Source organism: Chinchilla lanigera, unplaced genomic scaffold (genome assembly GCF_000276665.1).
Source record: "Chinchilla lanigera isolate Chin_1 unplaced genomic scaffold, ChiLan1.0 scaffold00027, whole genome shotgun sequence".
NCBI lineage: Eukaryota > Metazoa > Chordata > Mammalia > Rodentia > Chinchillidae > Chinchilla > Chinchilla lanigera.
The window spans coordinates 549,093-566,507 of NW_004955428.1; positions in this window are offsets into that span (position 1 = coordinate 549,093).

The window sequence follows — 17,415 nt, forward strand, 5'->3', positions numbered from 1 at the left end:
ACTACATAAGACAAATTTTAAAAGACATGAAAAATAAGAAGTAACACAATCATAACAGGGGATGTTAATAACCCATTGTCCCAAAGATAGATCAACTAAATAAAAACTCAGCAAAGAAATAACAAAACTAAACCAAACTTGTGAACAAATGTACTTAGAAGACTTTTACAGTGTTCCACCCCACAACATCAGAATACACATATTTCTCAGCTGCACACAGGACGTTCTCTAAAATAGACCACATACTAGCACATAGAACATGCTTAAGTAAATGTAAAAGAATTGAAATTATCTGAAGCATATTATCAGATCATACTTCATTGAAGCTGGAAATTAACGATAAAAGAAATGCAAAAACTTCATAAACACAAGGAAATTAAATAACATCCTGCTGAACAACCAGTGGGTCACAGAAGACATTAGAGAAAAAATTAAACAATATTTAAAATGAAACAAAAATGCAGATTCAAACTGCCAGAACCTGCGGGTTGCAATGAAAGCAGTCCTCAGAGGGAAATTTATAGCAGTGGATTCCTACATCAGGAAAACAACACAAACACAAATGAACAACCTTGCGCTGCACCTCAACCTTCTAGAAAAAGAAGAACAAGTCAACCCTGAAGCCCAAGCAGGCAGGAAATTATAAAGATCAGAGCAAAAATTAACACAATTGAAACTAAGAAAACAATACAAAGAATTAATGAATATATATATATATATATATATATATATATATATATATATAAACAAAACACACTAACCCAGAGTACTACTAAGAGGAAAACCCATCAAACAGAGAAAAACAAAAGTCATCTAGTGTCTACAGTTCTGTGGTAGGTCCAGAATGTGTACTGTAGCCAAGATTGCAGGTGGATTTGTTCTGGGTTTGGGTCTGATCTTTGTCTCTGGATTTGGGGGATAGAATTGGTTTTCTCTGGCTGGAGTTTTTCCCACATGATTAAAAAAGAAAAAAGAAAAGAAAAAGAAGAAATAGAGAAAAGAAAAGAAGTTGGCCCTACCTGCCCACTTCTATTCCATGTTTCTTTGTTCCTAAACACAAAGCTGGTTCACCTAACTTATCACCAGCTGGTTCATACTGTTACTGTTGCTTCAGACTTTTCCATGCCACTAGCCCCGCCTGTCCATTATGCACACTAGCCAGGGTCCTACAGTGCTACTGGAGTTCCCCCAGTCTCTGGTCAATGGAGGGAGCAGAGGCTGGTCTGGGACTTGCTCCCTGCCAGGTGCCACAGCTCCGGGTCAATTGTGCAAACAGGAGCCTGTATCAGACCTTTTTCCTTCCAGACACCATAGCTCCAGGTCAATCTGCTTGTTTGTTTTTACACTGAAAATTGAACCCAGGGTCTCCAGGCTGAACTCCACTGTAGATCTCTTTTACTTTTTATTTTTGAGATAAGTTCTCATTTAGTTGCCCAGGCTGGGCTCAAACTTACAATCTCCCTGCCTCAGCCTTCCAAAGAGGTTTTTGTTTAGAAAGAATAGGAGAGGAAAAAATACAGAAGACAAGTATTAATTACACTTTTATAAGAAGAAAATTAAGTCTATTTAAAGTTAGGAAATCTATTTTTAAAAGGAAAACTAAAGCTCTTGTTAAGTATAAAAGGTAAAAGACAGAGTTAAAGTGAAAAACAAGATGAAATAATATGTCTTGGAAAATGAAAGCCTATGATCAAAAGTGAATTATGTATTACAGAGAAATAAATCTAGTTGAAACCATCAGGGTACAGGGAAAGAAAGACATCATAGAAATTAAAAGAATTTTTTAAAAAAAACATTAATGCTCTAATGAATCCATTTAAATTCTCCTTGATGAGTATAATTTCTTTCCCTGTCAACTAAACTGAATCTGACTTGTTTCACTGTCAACCTAGCCTCTTCCTGTAATCTCATTGCTGTCTCTCTTGCCTGAACAGTTGAATGTGAAGCTCTCACCTTGAAGGACTGGCATATCTGCTTTGTAACATGCACTGCAACAAGCTAATTGGGGAAAGCCGAGAGACTAAGTGCCTACTGCGTGCTAAAACCTAAAATAAACAGAATGGAGCCACTCATGGATACTTAAAAAAGGAATTTATGGCTCATTTCCTCATTTTCCCTTAGGATTTTGCTTGTGAACATAAATTCAATATTTCCAGCATTAGAAAAGTATATTTTCCAAAGGGAATATAGGCCAAAGTTTCACAGGTCTGATCTACCATTCTAACAAGGCACCAAGAGTGGAATAGCCGGGATCCTTCATAGAGGCACTGGCCAGGCACAACCACCACAGCTGGACATACTGTGATACTGCTCTGGACATGCCGGGCCTATTCACTACTCTCACATTTCTTATTTTAGTACACCTATGTACTGAGTGGTAGAAAAAACTTCAACAGCACTTTATGTCAGGCTAATAGCCTTCCTCCTTCTTCCTCTTCTAAGGAATTTAGATTTATCAAGATAAATTATCATTTTTTAAGATAAATCAACACCATAAAATATATCTCATTTACTTAATAGTTATCTATCCAAAAAAATTTTCAGACTTTAAAATTCTAAGTCATATACCTAGTATTTCTAATATGCTTTGAAAATCCATTCAGCACCATCAGCTGTTGAGGACAGGAAATTAAAAAAAAATAAAAATAAGTCTTTTCCCTACTAAACCTTCTAAGAAGTACTTAAGAGTCAGCAGAGCCATTTTGGAATTTTGCTGGGAAACACAGACTAACACTCTTGTGTGCCAAGGGGCATCATCAACTTGTTAGGTTAGAGTTCTGCCTAGTTGTTTTAAATGATATGATGGAGAAAATAACTCAACCTGTTAGATATCAGAGGTGCTAAGCTTGTGTCCCTAAATACTGGAGAATAAATTTAAAGGAACACAGAGGTTAAGAGTAGAAAAGATTTATTGAGAGAAAGCTCATGAGAGACAGGAGGGATCCCAAAAGTGGGTAGTTACTGAGGCTCTTTGTCAAGGATAATTTACTTATACAGCAAAATCACAACATGGGTACAACACCAATCAGACTACAGTCACCCTATAGGATTAAAAGTATAATCACTTAGCTAGAATTAATCCAAGAGGGAAATGAGCCACATAGCAAGGGTATATGGAAAGAACAAATGCATTCTTGGCAAGGGATGAGTCTAGACATTCTGGTCCTCCATCTATGCATTTGTTACCTACCTGGGTTCAATGTGCTAGTCACAGCATAATCTCAAATTGCTGTTTATCTCGAGAAAGGCTCACAAGCCTGGCTGTTGCATCTCCATCTTGAGGCCTGATTCTCTTCAGTTTGCCTCCAGCCACAATTTTGATATGTCCAACTTTTGTGCTGACTTCCTCAAGTGTCCAATTTGTCCCTGACTTCATATTAATTTCTACTTTAGCTGTCTACCATAATGAAAGTCAAATTTTTAGGTTATACCGTACACCTCAAAACTTGTCTCAGAGAATTTTTCCAATGTCAGTTGACCATCCATTTCTTATGTATCTATTTCTCAAGCCATTGGAGAGGAAACTCGAGATTTGGCATACACTTAATGCAAGGTGTTTATCTCATTCTTTCAACCTTTAAAAGCAGATTTATTAATTTTCTGGGCCTTAGTGTAACAGCAAAAGGTTTAAACTAGAAACTGAAATCCTTCAGTGATTGGAGAAATTCTGTGTTGGAGATGTCAAGTCACAAGGTTTTTTTAGGACATGAAGTAAACTCCTTGTGGACTGAGGTAAACCCTCTTTTTAATTGTGTGTTTCCTAATCTCAAATAATGTGGAGTACATTATCATCAATGTTTAAGAAATTTCAAATGGGCAAGTGAATAGATGCATTTTGGCCAAAAGATCCATTGTTTAAAACATTTTTTTGTCTACGGAAAACTATGTACGGTGAACATTTCATTGCTAATATACCTATTGCTAAAGTTAGTTCTTACACCTCTTTTCATTTATCTTTTAGTGTACTCATAGAAATAATATTGGAAATTGTTTTCAATTGTTTCAAGAGATATTTTTTAAAATTTTTTTATTTTAAAAATTTAAAAATTCTAACAAAACAGCAATGAAGACAAAATCAAAACAACACAAAGACAATACATGACCTCAAAATAAAATGATAGGAATTAACGATGGTTGCTACATTACATACTGTTATCTTCAGTGAAGTTGCTCAGTCCACCTGACATAAGAAGGTACGATTGATCAAGCAGTCAAAGACAGTAACAAGTAATTAAAAAAAACAACATTGGAAATGATGCTGAGCTTCACCACACAAGACAGCAGGATACTTTCTAGGGACAGAAAATACTTCTTTCTAGGGTAGGAAATACTTTCTCATATTTAAAAATATCTTGTAAAATATACCTGAATTTAAAAATCATCTGCAATATGTAACTTTTTGAAAACATATTTGGAAAATAACTGCCCATAACCAGCTTTACTTGCTTGGATTACTAATTCATCCTAAAACTTTTAGTAGGGAGAAAGTCAATACAGTGATTAAATAAATAATAGACTTTAAAGTTAAAATATCTATTTCCATGTATATTGGCTTTATATTCATTTGTTGTATTTGTGTTCATTTATCTTTGGATCCCACCAGTTATCAACAAACTGCAGTGGTGCATCTACTTTCTTTAAGAGTCTCTTAAATGTTTCTACTTTAGGATGGAAACCATTTAAAAGAATCTTCTTAGTGAATGCATAACCCAAACCCTGAGGTAAATTTTTTTTAATTGTATTTTAAGTTCAATCCATTGTGCCTTGGGGATTACAGTTCCAATGGAAAACACTGGGATTGCATGTTGAATTTGTATCATATCAAACACAAAGGTCTCTAAAGAGACCTTATATCTGGCTCATCGCAAGTGATATACACAAAGGTTATTTCCTAGGGTGTCTTCCTGGCTCCCTTTCCCTTTGTGTGTAAAATTCTAAGTGTGTTTTATAAAAGCTTGGGGGGAAGGGGAGTGAAGGGGAAGGTTTGGGTGGTGTCTGGTATGTTCCTGAACGGGAGAGAGCTTATAGAAGGGTTCAGTCCCCTCCTGAAAATGCCTTCTCCTCCATGTCTCTCTTTCCTCTTGAAGTGCTTAGATCATTATATCAGCCGAGAAGTGTAACATGATCATCCCAGCTGGACGTTCTTGGTACTTTCTTGAGCCACCTTATAACAGTAAGAAATGAGTGGTCTTCAACTGGATCAAGAACTAGGGTGGTTAATTCCCCACCCTAAGCCATCAGATGCAGCTGTATCAGTTGCTTCACAAACTTTCCAAGAAATTTGGCAAACCAGACAGTTAATTCCCAGTTAGTTCCAACACTCTCTTCATTAGCAGTATTCAACTAGTATGCAGGTATTTTGCAAAGAACTACATATGCTTGTTTACACGGAGTAGACATTTACACAGTCATGAACAACAGTTTATGTAGTACTTGGGGTTTCCTTAGAGGACATTTTCCCAAGTGCTGCCCTGGTTTAACCCTACTTAACTCGTAAAAAGTGGAGGGACTATAGGAGAAGGTGTACAGCCATGGGCCACTGTTAGATTGGACTTTCCCTTGATGATGTTTCCACAGAGCCTTTGAAGTGTGGATTGAGCACAATCTTCTTTAATGTTCCCTCTTAGAGATCTTGTTTTGTTACAGTAGCCGAGCTTCTGGGGTTAGGTAAGTGCAGAAAGAATGTGTTGTGTTTATTTTACTTATAAATCAAATGCAAGGATGGGAGGAGTCTCCTTTATTACTAATATTAGCTGCTTCCCCTGTGCAACTATATAAATTATCTGAAGGCTTAATTTTAATTCTAAAAACCAGTAAAGTTAAAGGGGGTAGAGAAGAGGGTGCTCCCTGGTGGGACTTACAAAAATGTACGTACTTTTCAACTTGGCAGTTTTAATTCTAGAAATTAATCCCAAAGAAATTATAAAGGTGTAAGCAAAAATTAATCACTAGCCTAGTCCTTGCAGCATTCGTTATGGTACAGCAAACTTAAAAACACAGAAGTAAAATGACACATATTTTTCTGCCTATAAAGTAGAAAAGTAGGTATTCACAGAAATGTATATATCATGAAAGAGTGTGATATTGAATTTGCTCTTCTCAATACTAAAGGTAACTGTAGAAAACAATTTCATTCTATACCAAATAACCTCATTTGATACTTTTTATTTTTTATTTTACTTATTTATTTAATGATATCACAACTTACATAAATGTATAGTATTTATCCCATCAATGTGACAGGATAGTCCACAAAAAATAGATAGCTATCTTGTGGTGGGATTAGAAGTGATGTTTATCTTCTTCCTTTTTCTTGTTTTTTTTTTTTTTATTGTGAATCTATAGTACTTGATTAATAATAAGAGCTTAGAAAGTTCTTCTGGAGAACGGAAGGATTGTTTTGTTCCTAAAGTAAATGAGGTCAATTGAAACTTGGAAGTCAGAAAAATACTGAAGACACCACGCGTGCACACAGGACACAGGTCGCAGGGGGAAGTTTAGATTTAGTTTTAGGTCTGCCCACACAGTCTCGCTCTGTGGGGCTAAGCAATCCCTTTACTCTTCTAGGTCTCAGTTTCCCCACCTGTCAGTGAGGACACTATTATCATTTTAAGTGGTTGACAGGATTATTAGGGGCATCCGATAAGAAAGCTTGAAGCTGGTTAAATGTGTTGAGCAACTAAATGATGCAAGAATCAGAACTCAATTCAAAGAACAAGTGACAGGCTATCCCACTTAGCCAAAGCCTTATCCTAATCAGATCCATTCTTTACCTGCATTCTGCTCTCTTCAGCACTGACAAGAAACTTGCCAGTCAGTCTCAAAATGCAGCTTGTTTCTCTGTTTCCATCCATGAATTCAACACTAGCAGATGTGCAAGGAGCCAAAAAGCCAGCTCTGTTTTCTTGCGCTAGTTTCCAGTAACCCAGTTAGGCTGCTGCTAACGACACACCTGCAGGGTGTGGGGCCTCAGACAATCCCACCTCACTTTGAAGCCCTTGCTTGTCGATGTTAAATATGCCGTGGTACACACAGCGTGCTATGTTTTCATTTTTCCGCAAGAATGTCACAATATCCACATGAAGGCAAGGTCTTCAGAAATCCACAATACTCTGACTCGCCACTGGGGAAAATTACCTCCCACTGCCTCTACTTGGGAGGGTGCCTTTATCTATGAATTTTCTCCTGCTTATCTAGCTCCTGTCCCCAGACTGATAAAAAATGAAAGTCTAGCACAGTTTGTTATGTCTGCAGAGTGAGTTGCCTAAACTGTGGGGGATTTTGGGGGGGATTTTGCTTCTGGATTTTGACTCACATTTCTTCACATTCAAACCTGCAGAAAAGAACTTGGATTTCTATGCAGGGAACACATTTTCTCAGTAGCTTGAGAGGGAGATACCCTTGGCAGACTGCCCAAAAAAGAACCACTCTTTCCTGTTAGAATACAACAGACTGAGTTACCAAGAGGGGGGAATCTACTATGTTGGGATCTTCTATAATTCCTGTTTTCTGAATTAAGAATGATAGGGTCAATTGCTAAGAATTTTTACATTACACTGTATACTTTGAAAACTATTAGCAAAACAAAAAATAATTTAAATACCTTCATAAAGTGTTTGGAATTCAGTCCTTACCTTAAAGAGCACAATCACTTCGAAAAACAGGCTCTTGACTGTGCTGACAGTCAAGCATTTACCAGGTTAAGTGGGAAAATGGGATCTTGGCAGCATAAAGAATAAAGGTAGTTTTAGGACAATCACTGTTGGTTCTCAACCTTTCTGGTGAGCACCAGGTAAAGTTTGGCTGAAACAGTTCTGATACCCAGAGACCTGTTTGTTTCTGGGTGCTCATCCTAGTGCCCCCTGCCATAACATTTTAAATCATTTCAGCCACAGTAAATGACAGCCAAAGGAAGAGCGTCAGCGCAGTAGAGAAAAAGGGATAGTGTTGGAGAAATTAAAGCAGAGGTATTCTTGCTTCATTTTAAAGTTATTAATAGAGTTGGTTACAGTTTCTAAGGACACTTGGGATCCCAGCCGCCAGAGAATGGCCTGAGCACTGAAAGCTCTCTGTGATCAGCAGGCCTGGGACAGGTAGTGATGTTGTCCAGCAGGCAGCAGAGAGAGGCTGCCAGGGGCTTCAGCAGTGTCCTCGGGGAGATGCCTCCACGCGTCGGGCAGCCTTTGATCTCCGCTGAGGCTGCCCGGGATGCCAGCGGTGCAGTGGGTGTCCACGAGTTCATTTTACAGAAAGCATCAAAGCAGCTTTCAGATGGTAAACCCTCACAATGTGGCTTCTATGTGAAGAGTTAGGAGCTTCTCCAACTGTCTAATTCTCAGACCTTGATAAACAGAAAGAGAGCTAAGAATTTGAGAAAATGGAGAGGACCAGACAAAAGTGAAGAGAGAAGCGAGTTGGACCCTTGGTGTTTTTTGCCAGGGGCCAGTGTCACCCACACACCAATTTTCTTACCTTTAACAAAAATCATTCTCAAGTATAAGACCATTCGAGTGAATCGCAATTTGGCCAGTGATACATATTAAGCTTCAAAATATTACCAAAACACCAAGCAGAGGTTTGTCAGAGGACAGGGAGAAAGGACATTCCCCCTGAGAAAAAAATTTAAAGAAAATAACACAAGCAAATAGGTTGTTAAATAAAATTTAAAACCACTGGAAGGAGCATAAAGTAAGAAAACCTAATAAATAACCTGTCATCATCCTTGTAATGTTTTTCCTCTGACTTTAAAAATCAATGATGCATTTTCAAATACTATATTTCACTAAAAAGATATAAAACATGGAAAATAAGTGAAAGTATTTCTGAGCATCCCTCCCTACCTGAATTTCTTTCTCTATAAAACTCATAACGATTATTAAGATATTAAAATAATTAAAGCAAAAATGAGAAGAGAAATGCTAAAAAGACATTCTACAATGGATCAACAATTACCATTGGGAAACAAAGATATGTCCATCCTCTTTGAGTGGAGTGGTAATGACTAAAAGCTAAACATCAGTGTCATTCACCAACAGCTTGTCTTTAAGTGGAAGACAAAGATGTGTCATCAAATACAAAGACTATAATCAATAAATACATGAAAAAAATCCTCATCAATGACCAAGGAAGTAAAGATTAAAATGAGATAGGCTTATTTACTTATTGAATTAGCAAACATATATATAAAGATTGATAGCATCTCATATTAACCAGGATGGAAAAAATGGACACTCTTATACGATGGGAGTATAAATAGAAGAAACATTTAAGGGGAGAAGAAAACACTGTAGCAGCCACAAAAACATTTTAAATGCACAAATCCAATGGATGAGAAAAGAATCTCAGGATCCAGGGCTGTAGGTATAGTCAGGGGTACAGCTCTTTCCTAATGTACAGGAGACCCTGGTTTCAATCATTAGCACAGGAGTTGGGAGGGCTGGTATTTTGCTGCAACATGGAAATTCAATCTTTGTGCATTCAGAGTTCTCTTTTCCCCAAGTCTTTGTAAGGCTGATAACATATCAAGATGTTGGGGAAGAGGAAAAGCTACGTGGTCCTCTACAACGGCACCAAGCCCTGTGAGCACCCCCATGAATTCCTAAGTACTTATCCCAGCAGATCACAGATGAGAAATCCCTTGTTCTGTTGGCATAGCCAGCAACTTTCTCCCTTCCTTTTGTGCTTTGGAATTATCCTGCCACTCCTGTGCAGAGCTAGGCCCTTGGAATCTTGGCCAAGCTGTCTCTGGGCAGATTTGTCTCTATACAATGCATCGCATTTTTCCTCCAGGATGCTGCTGTCTACCCAGGGCTGCATTTCTTGGGCTAGCTTCCTCTCTGAGATTATAACCTGGGAAACAGGACGCAGCCTGCAACTAGGAACTTACAAATGCCTCCGCTTACAAGTGTCCTCACTTACCCTCCATTTCCTCTTTTTCTCCATCATGCAAGCATTTTCTAACCAAAAACAGAAATTCTGCAGTCTTTCATGATGTGTCTCACTCATATTTTGTGCCTGCTGAAAGTTTTCATTACTTAAAGATTTAAACTTGTGAAAGCTGTAGTCTTGAAAACTTTATATTTTTTTCTCTGATTTCAGAATCAGAACATCCCTCTTGGGTGACAATGAATATGGAAGACCCTAACTGTGTGAAAGTGGCAGGGCACCTGCCTGGTAAATGCAGGGTCCTGAGTTTGATTTCCAGTACCAAAAAAGAAATGGGGGGGGAGTTACAGGGCAAGGAAAATGCTGGTAATGCTTCCCAAAGATCTATTTATGGCCTAGCCATCCACTCCTAAAAATCCCTTACTCAGAAATAATCATATAAAGAAATGGGTGCAGAAAAAATAATTGTGGCATCATTTGTAATAGTGAAAAATTAGAGATAATTTAAATGTCAGCTACCGTAAGCAGAGAAAGAAACTATAGTAAACTCATAGAATGGAATTCACTGTGAACATTAAAAAGGATGTAGCCATGTTTTACACTAATTTGGAAAGATCCTGTGAATACTACAAAGTGAAAAAAGACAACTGTGGAATAATAAGCATGATATGATTTCATTTTTAAAAAAGAATTCCACACTATTTCTATGAAAGTTAGTATCAGCATGCAGAGGGATGCCAAACATTCATAGTAATAATTTCAAAGGAGTAACATTAGAATGAGAAAAAAATGTTTCCTTTTTGGCTTTAGGACACTTTAAATATTTGATTTGATTCATCAAGAGCCTTGTGTTTAAGTGGAAGACAAAAATGCATCATCAAACACAAATACTATAATCAATAAATATATGAGTCTTTAAACCTAAGAAGTTAAAAGACAAAAATTTTTAATGCATTTTAATTCAGTTTGTCAGGATCTTATTATTCTCAAAAACATATAAATATTGAAGAATTAGGAAGTAACACAAAATGAAGGCCCTCTATTGAAATTTGCTATTTAGTCATAAATATTCACCATTTAAGACCCATTGGTGATTGTAAGAGTCATTTTGTAAAACTCTAACTAGAAAGTAGATTCCTGTTATAAAATATAAAAGACCAAAATTTAAACATAACTGTAAAAATTTAAACACCTTATCACTCTACCAGATTGTCTGACTCAAATAAATGCAGATCTTCTTTCAAACAAAGTATTACAGTTGACAGACAACACACTATAAATATGATCCAAGTTCATATCCATGCTAATTGTTCTTTGTTTTAATTCTTCATATAGAATCCATTATCTGAAACATTAATTGCTTTGTCTTGAGTCAAATCTGGGAATAACATCATAGGCCAGGGATTCACGGCAATGAGAAAGGAGTCTGACTATCCTGAAATCCAGGACCAAATTGAACACTCTTGGCCTGCCTGGAGGTGTCATGATCATGTAGCAGACGATTAAAATTCCAAGCTTGTTGGAAATGCTGGGCTCAGAGTTACAGTATAGACAGTTAGTGCTGGTCTCATAGCTCCTGAACAGCCTCTAATATATTTATTCATAATGCAAAGGAAAGACCACACTGAGAATGTTTTTACTTTGTATAGCAAGACAGTGACTCAAACCATCAAATCAGAAGCTACCTTCAAATGAACGTTCTTACTCCCATAAAAAAATCTACCAGTGTGAAGAGTTTGGACAGCATCACCAGTATGGGAAGTTTTTGTTGATAATTATGTATACAACCAATATTTGTTGAAGGACTCTGTCTCAGAAACAACTACTGTTTTTTAACACTTACTTTGACTCAGCACTATTCTAATTATGTAAATAACCCCTTTAGTGCTCACAACACCCTATGAGCTGGCAATGCAGTCTTTCAGATTTTCCAGAAGCACAAAGGGGCTGGAATGAGCAACACATCCAAAATCACACAGACCGTCATGGAGGAAGCTGAAATTTAACTCAGGTGACCTGGCTTCAGAGCCCTACTTTTAACTCTACACGCTAAGCTATAAGATAAAGGACACATTCTAGTGGGAGAAACAAATGTGAAAAAATAATTCAAATGCAATATAATGCAGTGGGAATTTAAACACAGGGATACATAAAAACCACAGCGGTCAAAGTTAAGTTTATAAATGTGGGGATTCATACAGGAGGGAGTTGGAAGCAATTACTTGACTTTTTGGAACCTCATATTAGTGTCTCTGACTTGATAAAATATCTTCATCATCAATAAAAATTAGAGATCTATAAACTTATGAGTTTTAAACTTCCAAACTGGGTATTGTAGAGTACACCTAATTTCAGGAAACTCAGGTACCATTTGATACCTTCTGTAAGAAACACACTGCAGCCCTGAGAGGAAATATTGCAACATTATCTTTGATGGAATGAAACCCTACATGGGAATAAGATCTTCACCTTTAATCCTAGTCATAAATAAGCAGTCCCAGAAGATCAGCCCATCGAATTTTAAAACTCTGCCCTTCCCACTTTAGAAATCCCTCCAGTAAATGGAATCTCTCCTTCACTTTTCTCTACTCTGGCCATGAACATTATTTGGGAAGGATGTTGGTGTGTCATTGACAAAAATCACTTGTTGTGCTATTTCTATTTATTATCCTTATACCAGACCTCATCCAAAATAGATGCATAAGATGCACATGTGTCCTCTAGCACTTCAGGAATTAAGAGCATATGGTCAATAAAAATGGAATCCCCATGACTTCAGACTGTCATTTGGAAAAGAGAACCATCTAATGCAGTTCTTGTCTATATCAACTTTGCCTCTAAGCTCAATTGGGCTCAAGACAAAGCTCAGATACACAACCCAAGAACATTTGAAGGCTCCATACATTAACATTTAAGTTATAGTGACCTTCCAGAAAGGCTAGTAACCATAGATACAGGTGAAAAGGTCAGCATTTTAATTTAAGTCAAAACGTGATGAGTTTTTACTATAAACTTGGTAGTAGGAACGAAGAAATGACTATGATACACATCCTCCTGGCCTTCATTGCAAGACCTGCTTAGAGATGGTCAGAGGGCCTGACTCTTATTTGTCACTTCTTAAGTATATTTTTGAAGACATTCCTTAATGAAAAGTAAAATCTTTGTCAAATAAAGATATCAGTAGCATAGTTCTTATGACTGAGAGCCAGAGACTTCCCCCAGGAGACTTTCTTATACCACCGGATTAAAATATTTACCCAATATGTGGGTCCGAGTCAACATGGGATAAACAGAAGAGTCTATTTAAATGTGACATCAAATTAGTCACTTTTAAAGTAATAGAATAATTATCCGTCAGATAATGATATTTTGAAGCAACAATCATCTGAGAAAGGAAAAAAAGAGAAGAGAAAGAAAGAAAGAAAGAAAGAAAGAAAGAAAGAAAGAAAGAAAGAAAGAAAGAAGAAAAGATGATTGTATTTTGACTGAAAAGCTGAATTGTAAAAATTATGGTTGGCAAAGTGATATCTCCTCAATCAAAATAAAACATAAAATGATCCTACTAGGCCAATCACAGCTGTCCAATCATAACAAACAAAATTCCTCAGTTGATGTCTTTTTCTGGACTCATGTTTTCTTCACCTTTTATTTCTTTCCTCAGAAAAACTAAATGGAATGGTCAGAGATGGGGTGAATAAGAAAGATATTTGGGTCTGGTTCTTACGCATGTGCTGGATTATCTGAAACACAGATAAAACTGGGTGTAAGGCTTAAAATAGAGCAAAGTGTCAATTTCAAAATAAATAATGATAATGGTATTTTCAAGATCAGCTCTTTATTCATGTTCTGTGCCAAAGCATTTAAATACCCTGTGCTACTCATAACATAATGTGGGTGGTAAAAGAAAAAAAGTTATCCCCTCTTTGACATATTATTCCTAGAGAACCTATTCATATCCATGCTGCAAAGATACAATTAATTTATATAACCCAATCTCCTGATAATTAAACACACAGCCCACGAAGCAAAACATTCCCTTATTTTGAATAGAGGAGCACAAACATAAACTCTCCTTCATGAAATTTCCACAACCATTTTAGATAAATAATAAAATAATTTTAATTAACAAATTATTCCAGTGAACCATTTTTAACAGACACGTAAGTCTTTTTTTTCTAATCCACAGTTTGAGCCCACACATACTTTTCCCCATGGGGATTCCTACTTGCTGTGCTGGCAGTTTCATACAGTTTGAGATGATCCAGGCGTGGCACTTCTTCATTCCATCTAGATGATGACATTTTTTGTTATATAGTTAAATAATTGCTTTTGCATACTTCCTTTCAGGTCATGCGTCCCATTTATATGACGGTGCTCAGGTTTGGGGTTGCTTTTTAATTTAACATTTATCTTTGAGTCATTAAATCCAGTTAGTTAAAAACATCAAACACTTGAACTTTTTGGCCAATCCCGTTAATGTACAAACTTCCTATCTTTCTTTTGAAGAAACCTAAGTAATAATGAATTCTTATATTTTCAATAGTTTTTTCCTAACTCAAAAGCAAGTCAAATCCTCCCAATTCTGTTTTTTAAAAAAAGACTTTGCAAAGCAATTTAAAATCTAATTCTTCAAGAAGAATATTCCAAGTTGAGTCAAGAAATTTTTTTTAAATCAAGCTACATTTTTATTATACCTGTAAATAACAAGAGATGGCTCTAGTCTTGGCCTTTTAGACTAAATTGTACTTTTAAATTTAGAACTAGCTCAAAAATTTAAGCATACTAATTAAACATAGAACCTGAACGACACATGTAGAGACTCTTTAAGAAAAAAAATGTAATATTTTGCCCAGAAAATAGATATTCTGTGTTGTTTTTTTGTTGAAGGAAACCATATGAATTTATAACTGTGTGTGTGTGTGTGTGTGTGCATGTGTATGTGTGTGCCTATACTTGAAAAAGGGAAAGGGAGAACACCCATGAATGTGCAAAACATATATTTAAATATCACCAATTACAGGGGTATTCCCTACACTTAACTTCCATGCATAACCTTTGTGTACATATTTCAGTGGAGTCAGAGAGTATTTATGGAATACAGGGCAGTCCTGCTGGGAAGTGCTTACCCCTCTAACAGGGTGGTAAAGCTACTTGGGTGGACCATATCCAAGAGAAACAAGATAGGGACTATGTGGAGGACGGCTCTGTAGGGAAGTCAGAACTGTAATTTACTTATGGCTCCAACCTGTGGGGGCTGGGAGTGGGGAGAAAGAGAGCTTAGTTCCACAAGCTACTTCCATGAGTGAAGACTTTCCACTTTGTATAAATACTTATTTTCTTCTGAAATCAATCCTTTCTTGTTTATGACAAAGTATATCTTGCTAGTGATACCAAGTTAAGCAGAGCTACTTAAGTAGCAGGGTATACTGCATAGTATGAACAAGTCAGGGTCCACAATGGGAAGAGCTGGGTGAGTGGCCACTCTTCTTGATGGTGAAAGCAAACTGGGAGTGCCTCTCTTGGGAGTGAGCAGCAGGATGGTTTCTTTCATGCGTCTCACCCATTAACCCATGTGTGTGTGTGGAGAAAACAGGGTGAGAGTAGTACACACATAAAAAATCGCCTTGCTGGAGAATGTGAAATGCTCCCTCAAAGAATTTCCTGAAGAATAAGTCCTAAAGACCAAGAATTGGGCAAAGAAGACAGTATGGTACAGTGGAGAAGGAGGGCATAGCCCTAGGCTTGACTTTTACCACTTAATAACTCTGCCACCTGGGTGGGAAGGGACTCATGGCAGATGGAATCAAAATGGTAGAAATGCATATGGAAGCCATGGCATGGTAAAAGGGAAGCAAGAGAGATTTGGAGCTCAGGCTTGTTCTTTGACAACAATTTGTTGTAGCAGTAGCCAGCTCACTCTGTAATCTCTCCCATAGACAACAGTCTCAGTAACTCAATTACCTCCTACCTCAAGATTCCACCACCTCGACACCATCACATTAAGGACCAAACTTCCAACACATGGACCTTGGGAGGATAAACTACATCAAAACATAGCTACCAAATTGCCCGAGCACTTTCCCAGGTACCTCTTGTAGTGAAGTTACCATTTCCATGAGCTCATGTTTAATCCAGAAAAATTTATTTATTCTAATTGTACAAAGTTGAGTGGCCTCATGTGAGTGTGCTGGGTCATCTCCATTTTATTCCATGAAGGCAGGAAGTACTCCCCTCCTGTTCACTTTGCATCCCACCTCCTACCTCAGATCCTAGCACAGAACAAGCTTTTCTAAAACAACAAAGAAAATGAATATAATGAATGTAAGGCCTTCTCTCACCTGCACCATGGGGAAAAGCCAACAGCCTGGGCTTCAGTGCTCTCACCACTCCTCTTGGTTTAAAAATGAAAGACTGAGGCAAACTCACAGCATCACAAAGGAAAGAACATTCCTGGCTGCGATATTCTGTAAAGCACCATTTCCAGCACCCAGGCGCTCTCTTGTAGGCAGGTGGTACCCATGTTGCCATAAACCCTCCACTGCTTAACTTTTTCTAAAAATTAAGAGTTTAGTGGAAAGAGTGCTAGACCTAGAAATTGGAAGGCCCGGTTTTCCGTTCTTGTTATATCTAGCCCATGAACCCTTGAGTAAATCAAATTATCTCTGGCCGTCTCTTTTTTCTCGTTTGTTAAATGGGGATAAATCTTTCCTGAAGTAAATACATTCCTTACCAGTACAGTGAGAAGGAGGGAAGATGAGATAAGATATATAAAAGAGCTTTGTAAAGCTCTATACACAGGTGAGAAACTGTTATAATCCACATCTTCTTATAAATGAGAGCAAAGGCATGTGCTAAAAAATCAAGAGTGAGTATACTTAGTCTAGGTCATAATCCCAACAGAGCAGTTCTAGGAAGACATTAGCCAAGAGAAAAGAAGCAGCTGAGTGTGTGTGTGTGTGCATGTGTGTGTGTGTGTGTGTGTGTGTGTGTGTGTGTAAGGGACTAGGAAGAAGGCACTGTCAGTCACTGAGCATTTACAACATGAGCATTCTTTCCAACAGTGGGTCAAATTTACTTGCTGATTTTTACCTGCTGCAATTTCTCCTCAGTAAAACCTCAGACCCAGATCATCTGGGGAGTCCAGGCACAATTAAAACAATATTCTCAACCTTTAAGGTTAGTATATGCTAGTTGGATGGGAGGGTAAGGGCACAAAAAGAAAAGATTAAAATGTGTTAAGTACATATATAAACTGCCCACAAGGTGTTGTCATTATGTATCACAAACATGTAGTAATAAGAAAACTTCTAATTTGCTTGAAGATTCTTGATGTTATCTTAAAAACAAAATATTTTTATAAGTATTTTTTTGTATCTGACCTCAACAATCTTGTTTAAATTGTAGCTTTATACTTTACACTTTAAACTGTTGCTTTAGACTTTCAAAAGGTATATACTTTATACCTTTTGAAGAAAGGGTGTGCTAAGAGGAATTTTAGCCTAACACTTGTCTCAAGAGATAATAAATTCC